Genomic DNA, 25,388 nt, shown 5'->3' with positions numbered 1-25,388 from the left:
GAAAGGCTTACGTATCGACGGCAATAGACAATGATCAAGCTTTCAGGAAGAAGCAATGAAAAAAAACCAAGGAGAACGTAAGCGGCGAAACAAGTGTAAATTGAAGTAAATGGACTAGGGGAAGTTTTAGCAGAGCTGGCAGAAGAATAACTTTTGGTAGAATAGCAGGCCAAAATTAGGCCGGTACAAGCAGCGATTCTCTTACCAGGTACATGGATGCGCAGAAATATAAATGAAGCAAGCGATGGTATAAAAGGACCATATTAGGGAAGCAAATGGCACCAACTCTAATATTTCTTAACATGAAATAAAATGGGGAAGAATGAGAACGAATGAAGAGATGGAGATTTTGTATGGTGACTTTTGCAGGTTGACTGTTTGGGCTGTTGATGTTAGTACGTACTGTTGGTCATAGAACGGTCTACATGCTGGACGTGTATGGCGCCCAATAAATAAGATGGTCGCATTTGTGAGTTCGGAATCTATTAGAGCTAGACTGGCAAAAAGCTAAATGATAATTACAGTATACGAGACGTCTATCGACGACTGAGAAACTGGGAAAAAGTGGAAGCTCGGTTTTTGCGGCTGGATAGGTTGGTAAGCCAATCCGAAATCTGTATCTAGAGTTCATCCATATTTCCTAAATAGCAATATCGGGGTTATTAAAAAAGAGAAAAGTCTACCAGGACTGCTCGAAATTATGATTTCCGCATTTACTCAGGTGTGTGGTAAGTCATTTACGAATTTTATTTTGTTTATCTAATTGTAGGTAAACGTTCGCTTCTGTAATTGTGCTAGACCATTCAATTATAAATATTCAGCAGAGGAAAGCTCATAGCCATCATGGTTAGTCTCATCATTTGAATGGTAACCTGTTTTTTTTCTAATCATTAGAAATAAGGCTAGATCTACGTGTTGTCTTTATATAGCCCTATTTAATTACAGCGAAAAACAATGATAACATTCCATACAGTTTGTAAATATCTATTATTTCTACTGTCATATTTCTGATCTGCAAACGACTTCTTGAATACAATTTTCTGCTTGATCATTTTCGTCTCTGGCTCAATATGACAAGCTAAACAGAAAAACAAACGAATGAACGAATTAATATAACTGCTGCTTATCGACACTGTGCAGGCCATCTTTATGGCCTACGAGCGACGCAGTCAAAACAAGATTACGCATTTTCTACATTTTCTGTTTTTTATTTGGAAAAAATCTCATTCTCGACGGACTTGGCACATCGAGAAATGGTGATTCGTCGGGTTGCCACCGCTGAAAAAAGACTGTTGATTAATTCATCCTTCCTGCATACGTAGAAATTTCATATGCGCTGTGCATTCAGGATTCAGGGCACACAATTAGGCCAGACGTGATATCAGAATTTAGAACACACAGTTAAACAACATATGCAATCATTCAGGACTTACAGCAATGTATGGATTGGATCCGACCTTTTGTTAGGAATATGTTTCGAAAAACCTGTTTTATCGTTGCGAGTAATCCGTCTAAAAGGTTGACTGATCTGAAGCTAGTAGCTACTTTGGCCTAACCAATGTTGCAGATACACCGCGCCGGAACGCATAAGTACGAACAGAATTTAAATGCGCCCTAGACCTTCGAATAACGATGCGCCTTAGTTAAAAATATAGAAGCCACGAGGTCTCGATTAGAGTTGAAATGATAGGTAAGAGGCAAGTTCACAACGAGTAATGAACCTAGACACAAAATGTAGTGTTTTGTGTGGTATGTTGCAGCAGAAGTTCTTCTAAGGGCCACCTCAGAATTGAGGTCATACATGTTAAAGTAATCGAATTCTAGTACATTCATCTACGTTTCAGTAATTGTCAGTCTAATGTAGAACCGCATGCACGGTTCGCCTTATATTGCTCAGTATCCTTACGATCTGATTCTATGTGATCTGATTCATATGATTTCATCTTGGCCATTCTGTAAAATGTACGAAAACATAACCGCGAGTGAATAGCTTTTAGGCCAGCCAGGGCTGAATCTATGAAAGAGCGATGTTTCCGATCATAGCGGCAGTTCATTGTGCATTTCGCAGCCTGAATGAATTTAAATTCTTTTTATTAAATTAAATGTAGTTCTAACGCACGTTCATGGCGGCCATCACCAACGAGATGACCAAGAGACTAGTGATAAGTCGGCCCCGGTAGAATTTTGAAATTCACCGAAAATTCTGGCCTTACTAAAAATTGTAGGCTTTGTATATCTCCGTGTAATTACTCCATAAGGACACCAAAATCGAATTCGTAAAGATGTAGATAGCCTCTGATGCCAGTGGTCTGTTTTGTATAGGATGTAAGGCTTTTAATCCTACTTTGCCCCGGACCTGTCATTGAAAGAACACACAATATCCGAATTCTATAAGAATTCGATGATAGCTCACAAATGATGTAAAATGAGCATATTTCAGATTTTAAGCTTGGGTATCTGCTTTAACGTATATCGTTAAGCACACGTAGACATTTCGCTGTATACGTTTAGCGATCGTTAATTCGAAGCTTAATTGATCATCATGTGGATTTGGCTGAAATCACTCATCTGTACTGTTATAAATAAAATGATATAGCCCCTATAAGTCTGCAGACGAACGTTACTAAATGAATAAGGGTCTCACCGCTTTCTTGCGAATGAGACGGTACTCGTGCTGCTCTTGTCGCTGCGCTGTTTCAGAGCTCAGATCACCTGAATGTTGGCTGCAATAACCGGCAACCGTCCAAATTTCAGTAAACGCTGACCGGTAACGACCACACCGATGCAACAAATTCGATCGCGGTAGGTCTCCACCGGGCTGTCATCGCTGAAAGCGGCCAGGGCGATTAGTTTGACTTAAAGCTGCTAGCTCCCCTGACGTTGCGCGATTCGTGACCCGCGCGTTTTGATGCTGTCGTTCACCGAAGTAAAACAGCAACGACAAAGCTTCCAGATTGTCCCATTTTTAGTTGTGTCTGTTGTTATCATTAACGTTCTTATTAGCGAAAGCTACGCACTATTAGTTCTAACTATGTTGACTTTTCTGTAGAGTCTGTGTTTCTCTTCCTGCAATTTCCTGAAGGGCACAAATTGACCTGTTTGATGGTGCGTCTTTTTCATGTGATGTTATCGGCCTTGGAGGTGTTGACTGGACGGATAGGCACAGTTCACTGCTCAACATTGTTGTACAGCAACACAGAATCATTTGACATTAGGTGGAACAGGGCAAATCTAGCGAGCGTGTCCTCAGCGGCGCCATGCCTACTCGTACATTCGCATGCCCTAATAAATAGGGGGTCATTAAGGCTGCGTTGAAGCATACTGCTTAACTTGGCTGTTGTTGATGCTGTTATTGACAGCTACCAGTGATGCGATGATGATCATGAAGGGTCATCCTTCGTTAGCTGACCATCACCTTAGCTAAGGCAGGAAAAACTGGTTGTGGGAAAACACATATCAGAAGGAGCATGGACAAACGAGCGATGAAAATGGCGATAGTTGACGTACGTGCGTCGCCGAACAGATTAATTATATACCCTAATGGTACTCTATAATAAAGATTATAGTCTAAAACAATTTATACCCGTTTGTAACGGCGAACGCAGTTGAACTGTCGCTAGCGGGTGGAAATTTTGAAGATAGTATTGATTTCAATGAATCAGGCTAGCCATTTAAAGAGGAAATGTATTTTTTTATTTTTATTGATTTGTATGAGTGCGTATGCGTATGATAAGGTCAGTTGATAAATATTCCGCTAACCGAAAGTGATTATCAGAATAATTAATTAACATGACAGAATGCTTTCAAACATCGGACTGATACATATTTATGAATGTATGATTTTGCGATGTTGGAATAAATTAGGCGTAAGATGACGCGTTCGAAAACGCAAGTTGCAAGGACGACGCTTTGCTTGGCAGCTTTGTAGGTCCTTATTCTAATTGTTTATGCTCTCTTCATGGCGGCCAATAGGCATAACTTGGAACTTCGGGCATCGGCGGAAACGTGGTTTATTGAGTGATCTGTCGCTTTTATCGTTCTAAACCCTTATTATGACAATGATCGAATAGATATGCAAAAATGGAGTCGCGAACCTCATATGTGCACTAGATCATTAGAAGCTGACTTTTTGCCCAAGTCATTTGTAGGTGGAAGCTGATTCTTTTTGTAGTGTCAAAACGGTTGATGGAGACATCTCATGGCGGATGTGAATCCGACTGGTGCCTGCCACATCCACTGTACTGCTGTTATCAGCCAACCTAATTCAATACGATTCGGGCAAATGGTTTTTTCTCTCATGGAAGACAAAAAGGCTTATCACATAAACCGGAAAAAGATGGTCGATATAATGAGATCTCTGAACATAGACTTATCTACATGATAGTAGATATTTTTCTATCGGCGCAGCTTTTGAGAGACTGATAACAAACGGGATGCTGTACTGCGATATCAGATCGGATTCTTATCGGAATACTAATCGCGTTGCGACCATGCCTATCATAATTACAATACATCGATAATGATTGTGGTTTTACATCATAGCTACTTTCTTTTTCTACCAGTTTATTTGTTAGATGAATTAAATTAGTACAGTTATCATGCTCATACTACAATGCCGATCACAGCATAATTTGAGACTTGGGCACACTCTGTTGAGTTGGGAACGAGCGGCCGCATATCCACAGAAACTATTCGTTACCTTCAAATAGAGCAGGAATAAGCATTAAGGATTATCGGAAGGCGCCGACATTTGTCAGTATTTCAGTGTACAATTCGTATGCCGTCACGAACCGAATTCCGGCTTGCTTTTTGCAAACGACCACGGGCGGCCGACATCAGCTCCTCCTTTTTTCGCCACTTCAGTTACAACAGCTGCTGCCATTAATGTGGTTTCTCTTTGAGAACTATTTCATTATATATTGTGTCACAGTCCCTATGCTCACCGTCGAGAGCTTTGTGTTACCTTGTACTGTTTACATGTATGTGCAGTTATACGAGCGTCAGTGCGTGTGTGCGTGTTACCAGTCGCCGGACCCAGCGGGTTTGCCATTCTGCCAAAATCTGTTGAACTCTCGAACTAAGCACCGTTCCTAAGCGCCTAAGACGAACGCGATAGTGACGACGTCGATGATTATGATGATGAGAACTACAACTATGGGGCTCGTTTGGTTGGCGCAGGTTGCTACAGGGCTCAAAAGAGTTACGGGCTCAAGTACGACTGACTGCTACCGCATGGTTTTGGTTAGGCAGAAATTTACCGTTGTATCTTAATTACACCTTCTTTCGAATCGAACAAATCAACCGAAAGGTATAGAGACGAATACGTAAGCGAAGCTGAGCTTGTGGACATACGAGTTCAAACAGGGCCAGCACAGCAGTCGAAAAGTCGCTGACCAAGCCGCCAGTTAAATCCACGCCGCAAATGCGCGCTGGGTTTGTTGTCAGCCATTTCGTCCGGCTTGCCGGTCCCTTCTCCTGCTACTGAGTCAAATTTGCCAGACCTTTGGGAAATGTTATTGCTTATAGCCATATTGCAGTGGCACGAGAAAGCACATACACGAAACAATTCACGAGTTGTCTCAATATATAGCTGACAGGACTTTCGAAGTTATGTATTCCGTGGACGAACATCGGGTAATGGTTTTTGTTAGCCAACCATTGGGAACGATGTGCAAGACCAACTTGCATTAACCGCTTTCAACGTTCCAAGTGAGGGCTGCTTGTTCGTTCATCAAACGATATCGATCACTTTTTAAACGCGGGGTATCATCATATATGACGTTCTAAGAAGGAAATCAACTGATTAAAATTCGTGCCCAGTGCGAACGCAAAGAGTCCTATGTGACGATCGAATTGAACGTGAGTTTCTGTCTGCTTTGCCCAAATTACAGTCTAGGCTCAGCATGGCGATTGGGTAAGGGTTCGATATAAATCATACGATGTAGGGTCCGCTTAGGTCTCCGGCGCTGGAGAATCAAGATGGCCAGTACGATTGAAATTAGTGGCGTGGCCACTTCAAAAGAAAGCGTGCTATTTGAGTATACAATGAGAGACATAAAAATGATAAATAAACAAGAACAACCGTTAAGAAGTTGACAGAAAGAAAGTGACGCTGTTTACCGTTTCATACATCTAGATAAAAGGCAGTCGTAATAATAGGAGTAATGGTACAAGTCAATGCGTTGTGCTCCTGCGTGACGAACGTCCCATTCACCCATTGTTTTCCGGTAGACTGTTGCCGTCTTCTGGTAGACTGAAGAGACAGGTAGAGCGGAAGAGATAGGTGACCGCGAAATTGCTAAATGCCGGTTGACACGAAGCAATCAGTTGGAACTGGTGCATTGCAGAGGAGGTCGTTGCTTGATTGGTAAAAACGCGCTTCGGTATCGAGCGTCGAATGAACTGATAGTTATGCTGATAGGACTATTAGTTTGGGCAACATGAATACAGGGTATATTTGAAGTCAACATGGACCACCACTCACACATATTATGTATGGCAGCAGAATCGACATAGCTGCTGATTCTATAAAACAAACCAGCACAAAGTACGATAATGTGCAAAATTTTAAAGCAAAGAAACCATTCGATTAAATTACTCGCACTTGGCTTTCTGTTCCCAATCTGCAATCAAAATAGCGATAATATTATCGTATAGAACGGGCTACTGGTGAATTAGTTTTACAGTCCGCCATGAAAAATTCTAAATAGTGCCAAGAGTGGTAACACACATCGAAACACCATTATATGTATGATTTTTTTACCTCAAAGAAGTCACTAATATAGCTGCTAGTCGTATGTTATTTGTGATGCGTCTATAGGAAATTTTCTTTATGGAAATACACAATGCCTTACACGATGCATTACCTGATTCAGCGGGCGGGATAGGTACCACATCTGCATACTACCCGCTTTCCACTACTATGTGCGACGGTCCTGAATACTCTGATAAGCTGGAAATACAGAACAATCCTAAATGAAATCAGACCATATGACAAATCGCTTAATGTCGAAAATGTCAGCTTTAATGCAGGACGGTTTTTGGTATAGATTCATTGTAGTGCACTGCGCCCGACAATGTTAAAGCTTAAGTACTGTAATCTAGTTTTACGTCTCCTTACTAGTAAAAATAAAAATTTATTGACATAATTTTGATTTCGGAAAAAGAAACGGGAAAAATAAGTATTCTTCCGTAAAGAGCGAATTTTTAGTGTGTAGAAATTAATACATACGTATCTGCAGCATAAAGCATTATTATTATTATTATTAATTATTTAAAACCTAGATTGGTTGCTTAAGGTTTGACGTTAGCGTCAGTATAGTTTCTCGTACAGCGCACTCTAAAATGTTTAATACAATAATTATGAGAATCGCCTCTGGGGCAAGCTGTTATCTCAAGCAAGCTCTTTTAGGAATCATCAGCAGCTTGCTTTCATATCATTTCATAGTAGATTCTATGAAGCAATGAAACGCTCGCAATAGAGACACGTTCAGGTGAACTGTGAACTTTGCTTGTATAATTCATGTGTTAAGGTTGCCATTATGCATACAACAAATCGACTAACATGAAGTCAGACCTAAGTTGGGGGGGGGGGGGGGCAAGAATGATAACGATCTCAATTGTTTTTTATGATTTAGGTATTAGTCTTTAGCTTCAGAGACATAGAAATGCAGATATCTATATTTTCTGTCACCAGTTTCCGCATGGAGTCGATAATACTACTAAGAATAATGGTACGACTATGTCTGTGGCTGTTTAGATCTAACATTGTTGCAGTATGCGAAACGACTGATCTTGCCAGACGATCGGCAAAGACAATTTGGACAATGAACGAGCCTACCAACCCCCGGCATCGGATATAATCAGCAAGCAACAAAATCAGCAGCGACTCAACGTTGTCAGTAAAATAACGCCGGCCCAAATCGTCGTTTGCTGAGGTTACCTGATTATATACCTATGTAACTGACGGAAAATAAATAACACGTTACCAACAGCCAGTTGCGGCTATGCTCTGTGTTTAACAGATTGAAATCGTTGAGCAAGTATCACATAGTAGTCAAACCTGATATACGGTGCTTGGAAGATGATTAATCGGAAAAAGTCTCAAGTAGTTTTACAATAACTCCGAGGGGGACGATGCTAACACAAGTTCATTATACTGGTAACCAATGGTTAAGCGATTTGCTCATGAGGTAGGCGTTTTGTTAAAGAACATCGGAGCGCACACCTGTCATGTACCACAAAGAACCCGTAACAAATACATTTATAGAATCTAGTCACTGGTTGAAGAGACATGTTATGAAAACATTTCCTTTGCACCGAGAGCGGGTCTGTCGTTTTCCGAAAAACTAAGTGTATCATCGCATTAATCCGCCATTAAATCCACTTGTAAGATATAATGACAAAACTGGAATTTAATTAGTTCATAATGAGGCGACACATTGATTCGTGTTTTCGAAAGTGTGCTAAAGCAGTTGCATCACTGAAATTAATTTTGATATTAAAGAAAACAATCACAATAGATTTGCTCCGTTATAATAAACCATGTCTTTCGTATGTCACCACAAGAATGAAGACACGTTATGTCGATTTCGAATCTAATCGACTGTTAGAATGAGTATCCAGAACGTCGTGGCTCCGTATCGCAGCAAAAAGTAGACCGTAATTTCGCCCTCGGTTGTTGTTAGTGGCTACCCATCACCTAAGTCCAAACCATCGTCAAGCGGCGACTGCCCATTGGTACAATTTACCTTACTATTTGTCTCATTTGCCACTGGCTTTATCGCCAGTCCCACATCGTTCTGACAGAAGCAGCAGCAGTAACAAGAAGAACAAGACTCATTTCAGCTTCTGTTCATCTCAAATCGTTGCCTATCGTCCGCTTACATGGGCAGCTTTTTGGTTGTTTACCATTATCCTCCGTTTGTCCATCCTTAGTCGTTGTGTCGCTAAAGGAATAGTCCCTTTTCGCCTGACGGCCAGGCGACGATTTAGCAAAGCAAGACGCGACATCTGCCACTGCTGCAACGACTTGCAAAGCGTCGCACAACACCGTTATGTATAACCCCTTCTTCAACCAGATACTCGAAACATTTCTCTCATTGCTGGAGCACGCTCGCTGGCGCTACCGTTGCCCCACCTGTTTGGTGATGTCGCCGCTCTGTGATGTGAACGCATATGAAGACAGAAGGAACAGGCAGCCTACCTGGCCCTCCGCCGTTTGCAGTAGTTACGTGGCAATGCTCACTGCCCGGTTCATGGCCGCTCTTACTATTGATTGCCCCCCACTCCCCGGGGACTGCCTCTGTCTCTAACGACCGACGATGGCGACCGCAAAACAATGCTTGTTCTTATCTTGCTTGTTGTAGTTCACCCTCTTCAGCTAAATGTACAGAGGTCTGCCTGTGGGTCGGAGAGATTGGGATGGCAATGAGTAGATGTTATTGCTTTTGGTAAATGACACAACAGGGACGAGGGCAGACGCAGATATGATAGAGCAATGATAATGTACATATGTATAAACACGTATATATGGTAAGTCATGTTGTCTGATCTACGCACCAGCTTGTCAGAGTGCATGTGTCAACTGGTTATGTGATCTATTGTGGTTGGCGGGTTTAGCAGGAATCAACTACATCTAGTAGCCTATTTATTGTATAATAGGCTAGAGTGCTAGACACCAGACAATAACTACTGTGAGCGTAACATAAATTTATTCTCACAGTAAGTGAAAAAATACGGATCGCAATTGCTGGCAAAGGATAAGTGGATAATGAGTAACGGCTACGATGCAATGATGACATAATAAATAAGGATCTTATCTGGGTGAATATAATTTAACTCTGGAATAAACAAAGAATGGCCCTAATCATCTTAACGATGTCAGGTTTGTAGAAAAGTTTTCGAGTGGAAATGCACTTTTGTCAGCTAATACTATATGCGAGTGCAAAGCTACGTAATTTTCAAGGACTTTCCACCAAACAAGGGGCAGGTTCATAATATGCAGGTACACATAACCTTTAGTCTTGTAAATCTAAATAAACGCTTCGAGTCTTACACCCAGTGCTGCTGTTAACCACTGCCTCAGATGACTGGTTCCCGGTACGAAATGAGCCACCAATTTTAAAGTCAACTAGTATTCTAGATTCAAAACACGCTTCGTTCGGTGCCTTGCAAATCTAGCCATCATAACTAGTTATTTTGGTTCTGTGTAACCGTAGCTTTTCAAGAGGTATCTCTTGACGAACGAGTCAATGTCCTTCTTTCTTAGCACTAACGAATATCCTTAAAGATGGCTAAATCGTGCGCCAGTTACCACCGTTGAATCCTTCAACCAACGTTCGTTTCTGCGCATAACAATCCTAGTTTCAACAGCGAAAGTACAAACCAAAAGGTGAATATGTGGACAATACGGAAAGTGAAGCAAGATCAAAAAGCAAACGACCTTGTGTGGCGATTGAACTTAAGCAGAGGAAACCGGAACCATTAAAGTCTATTTCCTATGCCGTAGCGAAATTGCAAAAAAGTACATAGAATGATGACTGCATGTTAGAAATGTTTACATTGTGTCAAATGAGTCAGTGCGTTAGAATGTGTCGATTGAGATAGATATATCTGCCGGATACGTTGGGTGCAAGATCACAAGTTCCCTATTCTGTAATGAAGTCTTCAAAGGATCGACTGCGGCTGGATTGGTTAGCGCAGAAATAGGCCTTTAGGCTTTGTTCCTACTTGGGACATGGTAGTCTTATAGATAATTCGATTAACACACTGAAACGAGAACTTCTGTCCCCTATCAAAGCTATTAAAATAACAGGATGGCAATTTCGTATTTCTCGTACACACACAGAGTGCTGCTAAAGGCATAGTGTATATAATTGTACGTCTATGTATTACATTATATTATATGTGTCGCATTAGCAGGTAGACGCGGGCAAGTTTGACGAATATGGCTGACTTACCTACTAAAGCATTTGCCGTACCGGAAGGAAACAGGACAGCCGATTTGTCCGCCGGTCAACAGGAACAACAACGACTAAATAGGCAGGATAAAACTCGTGGATGCAATCGTTCGGCGATGAAAACGGGAGTCGCTGCTTTTCAGACCAGCCGTGAGCATTGGAATCGTACGTCCATGTACGACAGTCCTTTAATAGCTTCTGCGTGATCCGCCACATTGGACCGCACTTACAGCGGCCTGTATTCAGGACACTCGGTTGTAGCCACTGACAGAAACCAATAGTGTTGGTGATTATACATTTGTTCTGTTGACGACACATTAAGATTGTCTCTGTTGCGATGGTAGCCAATACAGCGAACTGGTTTACAATTATGTGAAATAGAACGGAATAACAGTTTTTGGGCAGCATTTGAAGAGGGGCATTTTCTTATTTAATTCGATAGTACCAGTAGTCCGTCAAGTCTTACTAGTGTGTACGGTAATGTACATTAATCGAAATTAAAGTTAAACAAATAAGCCCAAGTGGCTGATGATCGTACTGCTATAAGAGATCTTAGGGTTCGGTTTGGAAGTTTTTCGGACGTCCAAAATCTTACCCGAATCGAGAATCTTACATTTTCTTACCCCAACACGTCTTACCTATGATCCAAGTAAAACTAAGAAACTAGAAAATGAACTTTAAAAAGATAGCTCGCTATTAATTTCCTCTAATTATCGTTGAAAAAATATAATCGTGTTTTCTGTCGTGAACCTTTTTCACACTTCAGGCCCGAGGTCCCTACATGACATACGACTGCAGCATTACACATAACATCGCAAAGATACTGGAAATTTAAGCTATGGCAACCATGCCTATCAACTAAATAGATAGTACATAATCCATGCATAATAATAGCTTCATTTATCGACTATTATATGGAAGTCACAGACCTCCACTCGAAATGCGAACGGAATGAATTAGCATGCGTGATGGCACATCACATTGCAAAGATGGTAAAATTTTCATTTATGATGTGCACTCCAACTTTGCTAAACTTAAATTTTCTCCATGCCTGCGCATTCAAATAGCGATATCAGAATTGCAGCGCTTCCTGTTGTTCACATGCACCGAATTGCTTTTCTTTGAAGAAATCAATTTTCACAGGGCCTCATTCTCATTGATAGTCTGATCAATATATAAAAAAGAGAAGACCTTTGCTCACCAGTGCAACTTGCCATATATTTTACTATGGACGTGTGGCACGAATTTGAAGAGGCTTCGCTTTGTATATACATGGTTATTATTTTCGAGGCTTCAACTAAAAATGCCAAAGAGAAAAAGAGCGCGTAAGCTAGAAAGAACAAATCGCCAGTGACACTGTTAAATGGAACAGATCTTCTATTGATCATTTGTCAAATGGCGGGCGGACAGTGGACCACGAAAGATACGGACGACTCTAGAATTTGTCGGTCGGTCGGATTGGTCCGACGGCACGTCATCGCTTCTATTAAGTACCGTTGAAACGTCATATTCCGTTCGAGGAGCTTCTACTGAATTCATGTTCTTGCCTCTTCTCTCCCCCTCTTTCTCTCTAAGAGGAACTCGTATTCCACCGCGACTGCAGAAGATATCCAGAAGTGTCCTGGCAAACTGTTCGCCACCGATTTCAGAAATGATGCCGGACGGGATAATCTGCCAGTAGAAGTCGGGTGACACCTTCTGGGTCAACTACAAATCCGAAAGCGAACGAACGAACGCGATCAAAGGAAGAAAGCAAAATGAACGTACTGCCCCATGTTGATACCCTTTTTTTTTTATAGAAAAGCACCGATTGAACGCACAAACGTGTAATTTCACTGTTATATTACATTTGCAGCTGTTGCCGCTACTGCGTGTCGAAATAGCTAGCAGTGTTTTTGTTAGTATGCGGCCTAGTACAACTACCATAGATGTTTCCCCTGCGGCTATTGTGGTTATAGCAACCCGAAGCAAACGTGTCACGAGCATGAACAGGATTTAGCCAACTAATAGAGCTGATCAGTTAACTAACTTCGTCAAAAAGATCCGATCCAGTTGACGCGACGACACTATCTAGGTGTAGTACACGCAGAAATCGATACTGATGCTTACGTTTGGCCCGCTGCGCTATGTTTAGATCTTCTGTCCTCAGACTATATTTCTATCGAACAAGCATAGGCCGAGGAGACTGTCGAATGTCAGCTTAATTCTATATACGAGACGTAGATGCTATACAGATCCCTGCGATTGAACACCTCTAATATCTTGTTGTTGTGGCAGACCAGTAGTCGATATACTGAAGCGGAACGGAACAAAGCGACGCTCGATGCAAGCGTCTTTTCCTTGTAAATCGCTTGTCTAGATGCTTGCTGTGTTGAACCTAAAAAGCAAAAGAGTATACGCGTGTAAAGAAAGAGCCACCGATTCCTCAATACGTCGTGATTCATACTAAACCTGAAATTCCCAGAAGTGTCATGTCCCGTTAACTAGATGATTCGTGGGGTAAGGGGTGAGTGAGAGCCCAGAGGTGTTATCAGACCCCTGATCATCGCTTGCTTGGCTGTCAGTGGGAAGCCGTTTTGACTGGCAGCCGATAGAAAAATGCGGCACGGGACGTGTAACGACCAGGCTGTTGCAGGAGATAAATGCTGCATTCGGACATAAATTCAAAGGCGACGAGGAATTAAGAATTCGTTTATGGGTTTGACAAACAAGGAGAAAAAATGTTGATAAAAAAGCATCTGGTTACGCCTAACGGCTGGCTGGCTTATTGGTAAGCGGAGATGTCCATTGCTGCGATATTTGTAGCAAAGCAAACAGTGAAAAGATAAAGCGAAACAAATATAGAGATACAGCTACTGGAGAGATGCTAATATAAGCTGAATTACTTTCTAGGGAGTATGCATATGTCTAAAACGTGAAAAAAAGGTGGTATTCTACAGGGTTGACAAATGTTGTTACTAGTATGTATGCTTACGTAAGCGCGGGGAACCTTAGCAACACGACAGTGTACCTAGAAGATTGCATTTAATGCCTAAAATATTACTTACATCAAGGGTTTTCTCTGGGTCTTTCTAGCGACTTCACTGACGAAAATAATTGATATCTCACTCAGCTGTCCCTTTTGAGAAATACGAACCTTTGAACCTTTATATAACAATATACATCGAATGAGAGTTTTTCTGGATATTTAGCATGTAGTAGAAAGACCTTGAATGGGCAAGAAATGTATGCCTAAGCATACAGGGAACATTATTACTACGTCCCAAATTACAGGCTAATAGGATAAGTTAATTGTTGCCAAACTTATATCACTGACAACGTTCGTCAAGAACCTGCTAAGCATACTAATGTTTCATCGGCTTGTAAATTCTATCGAATATCCATAGTTTCAAAAGGTAACAAAAACAAGCCCTTTAATACTAATGTCAGCCAACCTAAGAAGGACGGAGGTTTTTTAAACTGCTATATCGGACATCGCTGATTCTTGCTGCTTACTCTTTAGCATTAACGGTTATCAGACATAACGATAAAAAGCGTCTGTTGTGCATACAGAATATCTTCGCCTTCCATATTCATTACTTAGGTTCTGCTTACAACAAATACAAATGGAGCGAAAATGATATATATATATATATATATATAAGAAAAAAAATTTATTATTAATTCTTATCTAGCGTCATCCACGTGGGGAGCAAGTAGCAGCGCAATTACAGTCTTCTTATGCCTTTTCAATTAGTAAACGTTGCTCGTTATATATATATATATATATATATGGATGATATAATGATTATATGACCAAACCAGCTTGCCCAAGTCCAGTGAAATTTCGAACGTCCACACCAAAAACCTGGATCGGGTTTGTTATCAGTCGAACGTTCCCGCATAGTCCCGTTCATCTATAATTTATGGAATGACGATTGCAAACTATCGTTTATCAGCGGATTATTCAATTGTAGTAACAGACAAACAAAAGCTTCAACCAATGGGACGGTGACGACGCAAATGTCGCCGAATGAATAATTGCGTTTTCTCAAAGGCGCGTATGCCCTATCATGTCAGAAAATATGACTCACTTGAACATAAGTAGAAGCTAGCAAAGAGAAAACTATGCGTAAATTATAATACTCGCCACTATAAACTGTGTCAGCTCGCGCAGTAAGAAGCGACTCATGACCACATTGCCAATCCACGATAGCGTATCTATGGCGTATATAATGCATACAGGCAGTGATACATACAGATGAAGTGCGGATGTTTGCCAATAGGTGTATAGAGACATGCTAATGGATCAGTTGCCATCAATACAGGTTTGCTGGTTCGCGGTAAGTATGGATGATGCTGGATAGGATGCAAGGATGTTTTGGATACAATAACATAGCAGTAAAAAGCCTTCAAACCATCGATCTGCTTCGTAATTGTGGTCTTAAAAAAACCGACGACAGCATTGCAGCCGATCGAACTGCTCGTGTCCTGTGCTACTTGATACAATGCACTAATACTGAAAGGATCCGCACGACAAGTAACAGTAGAATGCTGCGATTTGTCGTTCCTTCTAAAAGGAATAAAACGCTTTCGATTTTGGTTGATATATATTTTGTTGTGAAATGAAATTTCACATGAAATCCTGTTTTCATTAAAGGTTGTTTTTCCTGGAAAATTAAACACCGATGATAAAGTGGTTCGGCACAACACCCGTCCCCCTAATTACTTTTTTAATTTCGAGGCTCATCGGATCTCCCTATAGGCCGTTCCTGAGTAATGCTTCTTCTCTGCTATAGACACCGTATAACAGGTACCACAGTTTGGAACTGCTTAGCATCCATTTGGGCAATTATAACAAAAGGGATGACGTTAAGTAGAGATTGCCATGGTAACAGAACAGTATAGGAATGCGTACAACTTAACCCAATGCTCTTACGCTGGCACGGCCCAAAGAATTCTGGTCTCCAGTTATAATAGCCCTACTTGATGTTCTTGTATAATATATTCTACGATATCCGACTCACACCTGTTGCCTATTACTGTTATTAAGCTGTACTATTGGAATCATCGTCCTTTTAGCACAGTGAAATAACAAAAAGAAAATAACAATGGACGACGTGTACAGGTCTGCCTACAGTTGCTGGCCACAGTGATTTGCAAGCAAGACTGTTCATGTTATCGTGAAGGATAAAGCGATGGCTTTCAAAGGAAAACGTATTGACGATGAAAACAGCTGCCGAGTATAGAGAACCCGTTAGATTCGGCTGCTACTAAAATATGGGCTTTCCTTGATCCCCTTTATGTGAGGCAAAAATGTTACGTACTGCCAAAATGAACCAGTAGATCTTCATCTTCAGTCTATACAGGTGTTATTCTATCATGGAACAAATATATATGCGTATTCATATAGTGTTCGTTCTGATAATACACTAATTTAGATATACTATGCTTCATGTACGCCAATGTGCGCAAATGCCCTATCCTGTTTCGATTGCCAGAACCTAACTGTTAGTCTTTACGGCGGTCCTACTACCTAAATTCTAGTTTTGAATGATTATTTTTAACAAGTTCATCGTACTACCGAATTTCATATTAGTTTAATGTCATGTAGTTAGCGAAAAATCTGTCTAATTACTATATTTATTAGTGCTGGGGACGTCGGTCTGGGTCTGCTCTTGAAATCGTTCTTTTTTAGCAATTTTTTTATTCAGAATTCGTTATGAGTATGCAATAATTTTAGCTGCTTATCTGAGCTACCTTTTCCGCTATACATTCTTCCATATTCATATTTCACAAGGGGCTCTATGTAGGAGAACTGTAATTTAAACTAGTTAGATAATTCTTTTGCACGACTTATTCTCTTGATTTAATACTTTTGTTTTTACATCGAAATCTATGTCGGGAAAAGAATGGAGTTGTTCTCCATAAATCAACGACGACCAGCGTCATTGGGATCTCATAGGAACGTAGATCTCATAGAGGCCGCGTGACCGCATTATAAAAACGGATTCAAACATTTTCTACAAATTTGCATAGATACGTAAACACATCATTTAAATTGGTTAGCCAGCCAGCCAGCCAACCTGATCTGATCAGCTTTGAAATTACCAAATATTAATGGAAATGTTTATAACGGCAGATACTTCATTTAAACCTCGCAGTATGATAACGGTATAGACATTCGTTAGTTTGAAAAGCGTTTTGTTTTTCGCCTTGGAATGCTATTCTCTACATTTTCACTTAGAAATTTCCACGATCATTGCTTCAGCTACGTGTATCAAGCTTGAAAAATTAGCAGACCAAAAGAGTCAAGGATCGATGTGGATACAGTTACTTAGTTTTTTTTTCAAGTTTACGAGTACGAAAAAAAACTGCAAGCAATTGATCACATTAGTAGCACAAATTAGTCTATTAGCTAGTAATTTTAATCGCAAATAATTCGAAGCAAAATTCAGTTTCTAAACTTTAAACTTGTGCTATTATCTGTCGCTCTTAAAAATTATATTTGAGCACTAATAGAGAAAGACCTAATCACTTAAAAAGTAAAAAGGTTTTTTTCGGACAAAGTAGACAAATTCATATACTAATCAACTACGTCTTTAGTGAACTTGATTTAAGACCGAAACGGGTTTATTCAGTATATACTCCACCTAATTGCATAGCAAATAAATTCAAGCAGGCTGCTAATACTATCGCTTCGAACTTGAACCAACAGCACTTGCATATAGATAAACCCGACTATACAATTGAAACACATGGGTATTGCTTATCTATCCTATCTTATTTATATAAAAGTATAATAATAATAAATTATGATTGTAGGTCTGTTCCTGTAGCTGGTATGAAAATCCGTTGCTGCTCACGTCGACCGTCTATAGACAGTGAAGTGTTTACAAAAATATAGAAAACGTTTAGAATTACTGATCTTCTTTCTGGGTCTTGTTAGGTATCAAACCGTATGAACAATGATATCCATGTCCAGTTATACACACGGACCATTTATATCTCCTGACTTGGATTAGGTATTATGCAGCTGCTCATGCATAACACGCATAAGCAGCTTTTAAGACTGGTTCGCTTAGTTCCCGCTTTGCCCCGAAATAACAGTGAAACCTCCGATTTGCATAAACTCATGAATTGCATCAAGTGCCCATGAATCGATGCTGGGCTCGTACACTTCAACGGTCGGTATGCCATTTGCCAAAATGTAGAGTCGTCCATTAAGCGGCACAAATGCTCGGGGAATTAAATCACGTTTACGTTCAGCCAATGTCACCCATGTCTGATTTGTTTCGTCGTAAGCAAGCATCATCTTAGGCAATGAACACCCTGTTCGGCTTCCTATTACGTAGAGCCTGTCAAGTAGTATGGCAGCACACTCGACACACTGCAATGGACAACCCAAATCATTGAAATCGTCCACATTGTTGTAATTATGATTGTTCCTACGAAGCACTTGCCAAGTGCCTTTGGTCGTGACAATAACAGTAATGTGCTTGTAATTCTGTAAATCGGTCGATGGAATATGCCGCACTATAGAGCCCTTTCGAAGCGAGAAGCGCTGATTTTCTGCACTTCTTTCCGACGATTGTGATATATGCCTGCAGATGGTTCGCCTGTTTAGTTCGGTCCAGATCACCGCTGATGAACCGTACTGCCTCAGAAGAGGTGGCCATACGATACGTTCGTCGTCACTCTCCTTAAACACGGGACAATTCCTTCCAACAATGCCGACCAGCCAGCCCGTTGCATAGTAAATGTGGTCGCGAGTAACCGCGATATGTTGAGTTTCTGGTGAAATGTTTAAATCTGACCCATGCCACTTCTGAGTTTGATTCCCTGTAAAACTTACTGCATAGCCCACGGAACGGTCGAATATAACGGCCATCTCCTTTTTCTGGCGACTTTTCTCAAGCAATAGGTTAGCAACTGTTTGCAATCGGTAATTCTCGTTCATTTGCCACGTGTCGATAAGCGTCCGAAGCCTTTCGCTTGTCAGTAGGAGATCAAGATCCAGTATCAAGTCGATAATACCCTCCTGTGTCTCCACGTATTCGAGGAAACTTGGATGCTCTAACGTTGTTTCAAAAGGCCGTCTCGCTATTGTGGTAGCACAATATGCTTGAAGCCACGAAAGCGAAAAGAAGTGTGATGCGGCAAACACTGGCAGCACCATGTTAAGCGGTATGCTCAGATCCTTCCGGTAGATATGGTCCAAAACGATGCTTAGCGTTGGCCTGTCCACCATCTGCAGGTAGCACTCGTTTTCGTGACGCTCCACAAAATTTGATGCAAACATTAAACGAAAAAATTCACTACTTTCACAGAGAATCTGCTTGTGTGCTGTGAACAATGTTCCATCGCTTGACCTGATTAATATGTCATAGGCTTCTGGAGTTTGGACGTCTTCATTATCCCACAGCTGATAGCAGCAACTTGTCCATTGGGTAAGGTCTCGGTGCACGATTGAAGCAGAAACCGGCGGACGAACTTGTCTTTGACTCGTCATTATTTAATAATCGTGTTGTTGATTTCTTCCAGTTCTTGTTTTTGGTAAGTCTATAGCGTTACACAGATTAATAGATCTTGCCTATATCTGACAGTAACTGTTTTCCGTAAATTGAACCTAAGGTGCTGCCATTAATAGCATAATATAAGGCACTTTAACGCACACTGTTACCAGGGGATGCTCTCTTCTAAGAAGTCGGATTCGAGTACCCTTGGTGCAGCAAAATATGTCTAAATCCAACTTTTAGATAACCAAAGGAGTCACTACCATGCATCAAAAATCTCTCAAACAGACTACAGTCAGTCAGCTCTGTTTAACATCGCTCCCTCAGCTTACTCCAAAAACAAACTTGTTTTCCATACATTAGCTACATACGGCGTACGGATAGAGAATGGAGTAACAGCAAATATATATGTACACCCATTTACAGATTTCAGGGCATTCGATTCAGCGAGTCCGCGTCACAAAATGTCTACCTTCGAATGCAGCATGTGAAGCCTATTACATTTGCATTGATTAACTGTCACATGGCACTAACTAGGATTAACACGAACGAAGTTTCACCGATTACTTAACGCTAAACATACACTAACATGTAACTAACGCCGTATATCGTATTGCGTAACGTCGTACAACTCGTTCAGCAAGTCAATCAGCACTATTCCTGATGCGCATCTGACCCGTCTAGTAAGGGATGGCATCGTCTAAATTGACTGTGAAGACTTTTGCTGTTGTTCCGTCGATTAGTCAATTCGTGAACTCGATACTGATCGGGAGCGGGTCGAGCGGGAGTTCTAGTAGAATGTTTCGAGTTTTATGTTTGGTATCGCCGTTAGGCATAATTTCATCAGACAGACGGCTGGGACTCCCAGAACGAATCTCGAAACATGGAAGTAGAGCTACTCGTTTCTTGGCAGCTGGCCTTCCTGTGTTATTGCCGTCTGCACAACTGTACACAAACAAACGAACAGACGCTCTTCCAAGGCCATAGAAGTACTGCGGCAGTACAACATACGCTGCTAATAAGAGCTGTGTAAAGCAACCGATACAGTGGCCGTCCGGTAAAACTTCACTCGCTTACTAGTTAGCGTATGAGAGTTGCCAAGGCACACCGTAACCGCCTTAAACAAACGTTTCAGCCGTTTTCGACAGATACACGCGTTGTTGACTTCGGCCTTTAGCTGCTTTTTAAGCATAGTAATAGCGCAGCCGACAATAAACAGCTGTTCTAGAAAATATTACGAAAGAAGTGTCAATGTAGTGCCTGTTGATGATGTTTCATGAGTAGCTGAACTGAAGTATTCGTAAAACACCATAACATTGATGACTGTAAAAAGTCGTTAGAAAAAATTGATCGTTATTGTAAATGACATATAGTCAAACCGATCTGTTTCATAGTAAATGCCTCCGATACCCTGTCTATTATCTACTACGACATTTCGTACCACACTTAGACTATAATCGATGTTATTGCTATATGTGTTTTTTAAAACACACGAATCCCCTTTTAACCCTATTTAAGAATTAGTAGTGATTTTACTACCTTATTTTAACGCTATAGCTGTGTTTGCAGGACCACAGAGTTCACGAGGACCGATCTAAGAGCACATCCACAGTTGCTCCTAATTAAGAAATGTTATTCGGTGTGATCACAAGCTGCGTAATATGTTGTGACGATTACCGTGCGTTAGCAAAGGCATTACCATTTCAGCGCTACGCTAAGCAGGGACCGTGGTACCCACTAATCTGGTAGCAGGGCATGCATAGATACATTTATTATAGAAAGCGGCGCACACTGGATAAACGAGAAAACACTATTGAAAGCAGCTCTGATTTGTATCGGAAGAGGATGCTAGGCGAGGTAGCATAGCGGCGATCCCATCTGTAAACCTATACAGTAAATCTCATCTACGTGCATTGTCATATTGTTATTGCGTAGTCTAGAAATATTATCGGGCGCTTTCGACTGACTATTATCATGTGACTGTCACAATGCGTTACTCGGAGGTAAGTTTAGAAACAGTAGTGGATTGTAGGGTAAACTGTTTTAATTGATCAATAGGAAGTTTGTCAATGCTTTTTTCTATTATTATAATAGATATAGTAATATCAACCAAAGAAAACCGAAGAGCAAATGCCAGCTGCATTCATAAGATGAAACTATCGTGATTTATAAGGATTTATTTAATCCTATAAAATAAAGGTGTTGCATTGTCATTGTTTACGAGAGGAACAAAAACTGAGCCAGCGTTACTTGTGCACTCAGCTCCTTAATCGAATACATATGTTACAGTTCGGCGACTGTGCATACGGAAAGCTTCATAAGAGAACAGGTTTGTTTCATTAGGTGTTGGCTAAATTTAAAATCGTTTGTCTGTAGTTTCCTAAATAGGCACTGGATCACAAGAAGTAGAAATACGAGTTTTCTTACATGGCCTTCTTCAATGTAATTATGCACTGAGGCGTGCAGAAAATTTATTTTCAATAAATGGTTTATCATCCGATATACTTGACAGTTGGCTTTAGTCTAAATAAAGGGGCATTTTCGGTTAATCCATTTCTTGCTTCGTTCAGTTTTGCCCGCGCTTTTTGTGCGCAATTTTCGAAAATGTAATGAAAAGCCTCCTGAACATCAGCAAACCCAAATGAATTTGTTCTGTATTAACGAATCGTCTTTAAACAAATATGGAAAAATGGTTAATTGACCTTTGTCGACGATGTGTTTCTACAATTTAGATAGAAATAGAAAGCACTCGATTAATCCAATGAAAACCAGGCACAGTGAAATGGACGGTTATCATGTGGGTCATTTCGATATTATGATGATTCAATGGATATCACGGCTCGAACAAGTATCAGCATGTAATTTATATCTTGCACCGAGTCAGAATTTCACAGTTCGAATGGCGCAGTTAGAGGCAACGGAAAAATTTTCAATCTGTCCTTTGTCTGAAATTTGGTAAATTGGCAAAGCAAATTTAGCACGCGGCATACACCGCTTTCTAAAAGCAAGTTTTATATCAATTAATTTTAATCTTTAACTAATTTTTGCCTGTGTACGATGCGGTATATAATCATAGATATTATATATACGAGATAAAGTGTGCGCCACTTTACAATTTAAGAGTCTCTATTGTAATCTGTTAAACTAAAAAGAAATAAACATAAAAATTCTCAGATTGTGAAAACATTTTTGCACGTGTCTCGTACGTGTCTGGAACAATGCCTTATCTCATGTATATATATATATATATATATATACTATATATATATGGCTGTGTACTTTGTCAATGATAACAAAACCGATCCCTCGAGTTTTCCTATTATGTTTATCGACCTATGACTATCTTACTTCCCTATCAACCATTTACTCTACCTGAAGATCAAAATTCAAATAAAATTTTTCCAACCTTGAAATCGTGTTCATTTTCCGTTCTTTATATAAAATTTTATAGACTACCTCTAAGGTCTCGATATTGGGCACTCTATAACAATGTTAAACATTGTTAACGGCGGGAGAACTCTTCTGCAATACAGACAACGACTCGAACTTCTTACTGACACTTTTCTTTTTTTGGTAGATACCATTATAATAGCCGGTGTGGTTTACGGAAATATCCTGAAAACTCGGTTTTCCTGTTACCTGGTGCGTGAAAATGTGACACAGTGATATTCCACATCGACTTCATCCAGTGCCTTCTACTTGAGCTATTTATCTAATACCATCCTGCATGAAACGATCCAACCTTAAGTTGGCATCTTCCGACCGCTAAGGTGTAATACCATCGTGCCATGTTTCGTCAAGCTGCTCAGCTATACCTGTGATTATCCACTAATTTATATTGAGCTTGAGCGTCTACTTATTTAAGGTCCGGTCCATTTTTGGCTTTAGTATAATTATCTTCTGCAGAGCGAAGGATGGGAAAGGTATCCAAAGAAGTCATAATTATTATCATAGTAATGTTTAGATATGCATCAACAGTAGTTTGTTGATATTTGGGGCACTAGCGGAAATACTTTGCCCTTCGCGCTTTTGTGAATAGATGGAATGGCTATCTTCGCTACACAATATACTATACGCCTCTATCATTGCAGTCATAAATCATCATGCCTTCTACTGCAATCAGCAAATAACAGGTTTTCCTAATTTATCATTATTATTGCACTATATGTATATATATACATGATTTTGTGATGATTAGTATGCATCTAACTGCAAACTTGCGATTACATTCCTATCTGAAACCACCGGCCAAAATGCCCAATATTTATGTTAGAGTTGAAATTTGTGTTACCATCGATAATATGATACAATTTTTTTCAACGAGAGCGCAGGCATACAGCAGCGCCTCTTCTTATGCATTGCTTAAACCATGACTACCTGACTTCTGTATATATGTATACACACATGGATAGTGCTTATTGTTGTATTCGGCTCACCGGTCGGAGACTAATTAGCTTGTTGTTGCACCTTGCATTAGTGAGATATGATCCCCTAGATCCCTTGAGCTATATCCGCTATAAACAAAAGGGTAATGAGAGACGTTGTCGCCTGTTAGGTAATTTCCCCGCTAAATTTCAAACCACCCATTGAGTTTTAACTCAGTTTTTTGACTATTTGACTGGTTGGTCGTATTTGGGTAGGTAAGCAAACCGTTGCGGTTGACCACAACCATCGTATGCACGTCGAAACCATGAAAGTGGAAGGACTGGCCAATATATTCAGCGACAGTGGATACGTTTTTTTGATTGATCGACCTACGCTTGGCTGCATTTTGCTTGTTTTCACCAACTCGCCAGTTTCTTTTAGGTCTTTTCTTCTTTGATGTCATTTTTTTTGTCATGCTTCGACTTCTGGCCATCATTGCCGAAATAGAGCTATCGCCGATTCCACGTTCTACAATCCCTCCGCTAACGGTGGGTTTCCTTGGCTTGCTTTGGCGCGTTCGTACAGCACAGTGCAGATGAAGCGTTAACCCAGTTATTAGCGTTTATCCTTGCTTTCCGTTCTTTTACTAGCCGGGTCTATGCTGGCCGGCCTGCCGCCTTTGCTTAAATTTAACGAACTTTGGCGGGCTGCGTCCGCCATCACCTTCGGCTTCTACCTAATGTGAGATTTTTTGCCCTGACGTCTATGTAAATGCAGGCAAAGGGCTGTGAGTGATTAAGTTGACGACTGGTGGATAGTGGACGGCGACATAAAGAAATGAGTAGAGATTCGGGGTGCATAAAGACGACATTATTTTTTTTCATTTTTTGTTCTTACTTGCTGCTATCGGTGCCCGGTGCCATTGCTTTTGGCGATCGTATTGATGTTGATGAAATGACTGTCGATGTATCGGCTGTACAGAAAAAAATTACGGAAGAATAAAAGGCGGCCAAGATTCAAACATCAATAGTGGCATCAGTAATTACAGTAAGATGATCAGCCAAAGAGGTGCAAGCTCTGTCTGTTGTACGCGTTTCCTGGGCTATCAGCCAGTGCAGCCGGAGCAACACCGATAACAGGTCAATTTGATAACAAAAAAACTGGCACTTACTTTTGCGGCTGCTATTGACCAGTTTCCCCGATCGCCGGTTCCCAACACAGAGACGCCCACAACGACGCCGCCAACACCGAGATGAATACGACAACACGAACGACGCAGTACAGCGCCCTCATCTTTTTTTTTTTTCGCCATTATGAACGGCTTGTTGTCGACCATTTATCGACGGGCCACGGGCAGGCTTTGTTCGACGTTTGCCGGAATTACCATCAACACAGTCACAACCACGACGTCCTAATGAACGTCAGATGGCCTGTAGTAGATGGTCATGTAGTTGTTGGTGATGTCCTTTTCGTAATTGGTAGGCTGATTGGCGGTATTGTGACGGCTGCTGCGGTCGACAGGCTGCAATGCTCATTAGTTGGATGTCCAGAGAAGCAATAAGTGCCG

The 25,388-nt window shown here is 40.8% G+C and overlaps 2 long non-coding RNA genes across 8 annotated transcripts; one reads left to right on the top strand and one right to left on the bottom strand.

The window, feature by feature from the left end:
• Positions 1–712: 712 nt before the first annotated feature.
• On the bottom strand, positions 713–25,388 carry LOC111263876 (uncharacterized). 6 transcript variants are annotated; one of them, XR_002682511.2, is made up of 7 exons: positions 24,993–25,388; positions 13,071–13,338; positions 12,163–12,668; positions 10,962–11,225; positions 6,867–6,952; positions 2,645–6,623; positions 713–1,278 (listed from the first exon to the last, which is right to left on the bottom strand). It is a non-coding gene; the product is annotated as an uncharacterized LOC111263876 (long non-coding RNA). The 6 variants fall into 6 exon arrangements; XR_015312469.1 differs by having other exon boundaries at positions 6,121–6,623; positions 24,993–25,370; XR_015312470.1 differs by having other exon boundaries at positions 713–2,827; positions 6,867–6,971; positions 24,993–25,361.
• LOC147753029 (uncharacterized) lies at positions 10,059–11,374 on the top strand. 2 transcript variants are annotated; one of them, XR_015312471.1, is made up of 2 exons: positions 10,059–10,393; positions 10,924–11,374. It is a non-coding gene; the product is annotated as an uncharacterized LOC147753029 (long non-coding RNA). The 2 variants fall into 2 exon arrangements; XR_015312472.1 differs by having other exon boundaries at positions 10,921–11,374.

This window comes from Varroa jacobsoni, unplaced genomic scaffold, assembly GCF_002532875.2.
Source record: "Varroa jacobsoni isolate VJ856 unplaced genomic scaffold, vjacob_1.0 scaffold_796, whole genome shotgun sequence".
NCBI lineage: Eukaryota > Metazoa > Arthropoda > Arachnida > Mesostigmata > Varroidae > Varroa > Varroa jacobsoni.
This window is presented reverse-complemented; position numbering and strand designations above follow the sequence as displayed.